This window comes from Mus caroli, chromosome 6 (assembly GCF_900094665.2).
Source record: "Mus caroli chromosome 6, CAROLI_EIJ_v1.1, whole genome shotgun sequence".
Lineage (NCBI taxonomy): Eukaryota > Metazoa > Chordata > Mammalia > Rodentia > Muridae > Mus > Mus caroli.
Genome location: NC_034575.1, coordinates 69,658,302 through 69,661,433, shown reverse-complemented (window position 1 = coordinate 69,661,433; position 3,132 = coordinate 69,658,302).

The following is a 3,132-nucleotide window of genomic DNA, read 5'->3' as shown; positions in this document are numbered from 1 at the left end:
CGCCATCCTGGCTTACAAACTGAGTACAAGAACAACCAGGGCTGTTACACCGAGAAACACTAGTCCTAAAAAGCAAAACAAAACAAACAAAAACTTTGGGCTGCAGGTGAGCCTGTAGGGCATTTTCTTAATTAGTGATTGGTATGGGTGGGGCCACTCCCTCCCCCCCCTCCCCCGCAGGTGGTCCTGGGTTCTAGGGGTTCTATAAGAAAACAGCCTGAGCAAGCAAAGGAGAGTAAGCCAGGGAGGCACCCACCACCTCCCCTTGGCCTCTGTCTCCCTATAGGTGCCTGCCCTGCTTGACTTCCTGAGCCTTGCTGCTTTTGATGTTGTTGTTACACGGAACTGTGAAGGAAACAGACCCTTTCCTCTCCAAGTCGCTTTTGGTCTTGGTATTTCATCACAGCAATCAAGACCCTAACTGAGACAAACATCTTTGTTGGTTGTAGTGTTAAAGCCCATGCAGAGGGCTGGGGTAAGGTCAGGTAATAGATAGAGGCGTGCCCAACCTTCAGGGAAGTCCTCCGATCCCCACCACTGGATAATGCAGGCAAGCTAGCACACGGAGATAAAGGCAGTGTGCATGTATGTGCAGATGCCTACAGAGGCTGGAAGACCGTATCGAATCCCCTGGTACTCCATCACAGGAAGTCCTGCTGCTATTGTGGGTGCCAGGAACCACATTTGGGTCCTCTGTACAACTTTTAAGTGTTGAGCAATCTCTTAAGTCCCTATTTATTTATTTATTTATTTATTGGTTTTTCGAGACAGAGTTTCTCTGTATAGCCCTGGCTGTCCTGGAACTCACTTTGTAGACCAGGCTGGCCTCAAACTCAGAAATCCGCCTGCCTCTGCCTCCCGAGTGCTGGGATTAAAGGTGTGTGCCACCATGCCTGGCTTATTTATTTTTTGAGACAAGTTTTCACACTACATAGCCCAGGCTGGCCTTCAACACATTATGTAGCCCAAGCTAGCCTCTTGCTTTGAATTTATAACCCTCCTGCCTCTTTGTCTAGAGAGCTGGGAATACACATATGTGCCATCATGCCTGTCGTCCACATTTTAAAAAATGTATTACTTTCCCAATGTTATCAGTCTCTTTGGACACTGACAAACATATTTGCACAAGGTCAGAGTGTTCTCCTGAATGGTTTGCACTGTGATCTGATGTGACAATTGAAGAGCATCAAAAATTGTTTCCAGCTTTTCATCATGGTGAACACTCTCTTCCAGTTTATTTCTTCCGTACCGAATCCTCGAAGTACAAGGATGAGTCAAAGCATTTGCACTTTTAAAGATTTTCCAAGGCACTGCCAAACTTCCTTTCAGAAAGCTTACACAACGCCATGCCTAGAGCCCTGTGTGCTTCTGCGTCCAGGGGCCAACACTGGGTGTTACGCTTCTTCTCTACTTGTGCCAATCTGATAGGTGAGAAAATTCTATTCTGTGTTGCTTCAATTTGTATTTCTTCCAAGTTGACAGGTGTGGTAGGCTGACAACAGCTCACTCCCAAAGATGACAGACAGGCCCATGGCCTAATCCCCAGAGCCTAGGAATGAGGTCAAGCGGTCTTTCAAGATTTGATTCAGTTAAGGATTGGAGCCTGGCAGAAAGACGATGCTGAGTTATTGGAATGGTCTCCAAATGCCATTTCAGGACTCCAGTGTGACCATAGATAACAGAAATTAGCAAGGTATAGTTCAAAATAGAGTATCAACAGCCCTAGAAGCTAGCAGGAGGCTCATTGGAGCCCTCAGAGGCCATATGGTTCCATCAGCTCATTCTTTCTCTTCCTTATTCTCCCTTTCCTTCCCTACCCTTCTCTTCCATTCCTACCCCGCCCCTGCCTCTCTTCAGCAGTACTAGGGATTCAAGTCAGGATATCAGATTCTAAACAAGCTCTCTACCATCAAGGTAACATTGAACTTCCCAGCTGTCAATATCTTAAGTTCTTTCTCTCTCTCTCTCTCTCTCTCTCTCTCTCTCTCTCTTCCTTCCTTCCTTTTTTTTTTTTTTTTAAGATTTTATTTACTTTATGTATGTGAGTACACTGTAGCTGTCTCCAGAAGCTACACCAGAAGAGGGCATCGGATCCCATTATAGATGGTTGTGAGCCACCATGTGGTTGCTGGAAATTGAACTCAGGACCTCAGGAAGAAGAGTCGGGCCGGGCGTGGTGACACACACCTTTAATCCCAGCACTCGGGAAGCAGAGGCAGGCGAATTAATGAGTTCGAGGCCAGTCTGGTCTACAGAGTGAGTTCCAGGACAGCCAGGGCTATACAGAGAAACCCTGTCTCGAAAAACAAAAACAAAGAAAAAAAAAAAGGAAGAAGAAGAGACGGTGCTCTTAACCACTGAGCCGTCTCTCCAGCCCCCAACAGCTTAATTTCTATCTAGTAAAACTAATTTGTATTTCTACAACAATAGAGAGATTACTGTCCTTTAAGAACATCTTTCTCTTTTTAGGCGACCAAGTTTGTAGTGATTTATCACAGTGGCCATAGAGAACTAATGCAATGAGCTTTTCATATGTTTATACACCACAGGAAAAGTGGTTTAAATAAGAGTTCCATAGATTCCTCCTATACAATTATTTTAACAACAACAACAACAAACCTTCTGCAAAATATCATACAATAACATGAGGGAGGGTGTGTGCTGAAGTACTCTGACCAAAGGGTGGAGGAGGCCTGGGGTAGGCTACAGGAGAGCAGCAACTACCAAACTCAGGCTCTAGACTCACTCTTAGCTCTGAGCTCAGTGGACTAGCCCTAAGCTATCACTGCCACTGCCATGCCTCTGTCACCTAGTTTTTGTTTTGTTTTCTGAGACAGGTTTCTCTGTGTAGCCCTGACTGTCCTGGATCTCACTCTGTAGACCAGGTTGGCCTTGAATTCAGGGATCCACTTGCCTCTGCCTCCTGAGCGCTGGGATGAAAGTCATGTGCCACCACTGCCCAACCCCTAAAATGTTTTTAAATGAGACACTGAAATCTATATGTACTAATCTTTGCCTTAATGGTGTTTCTTTAAACCCATTCTTGGTCCATCTAAGTCAGGGCTCAACCCGCCCAGTTCCCTGCTGTGGGTTCTGTGGGAAGAAAGCTGCAGATGGACTGTAGCTGTCTCC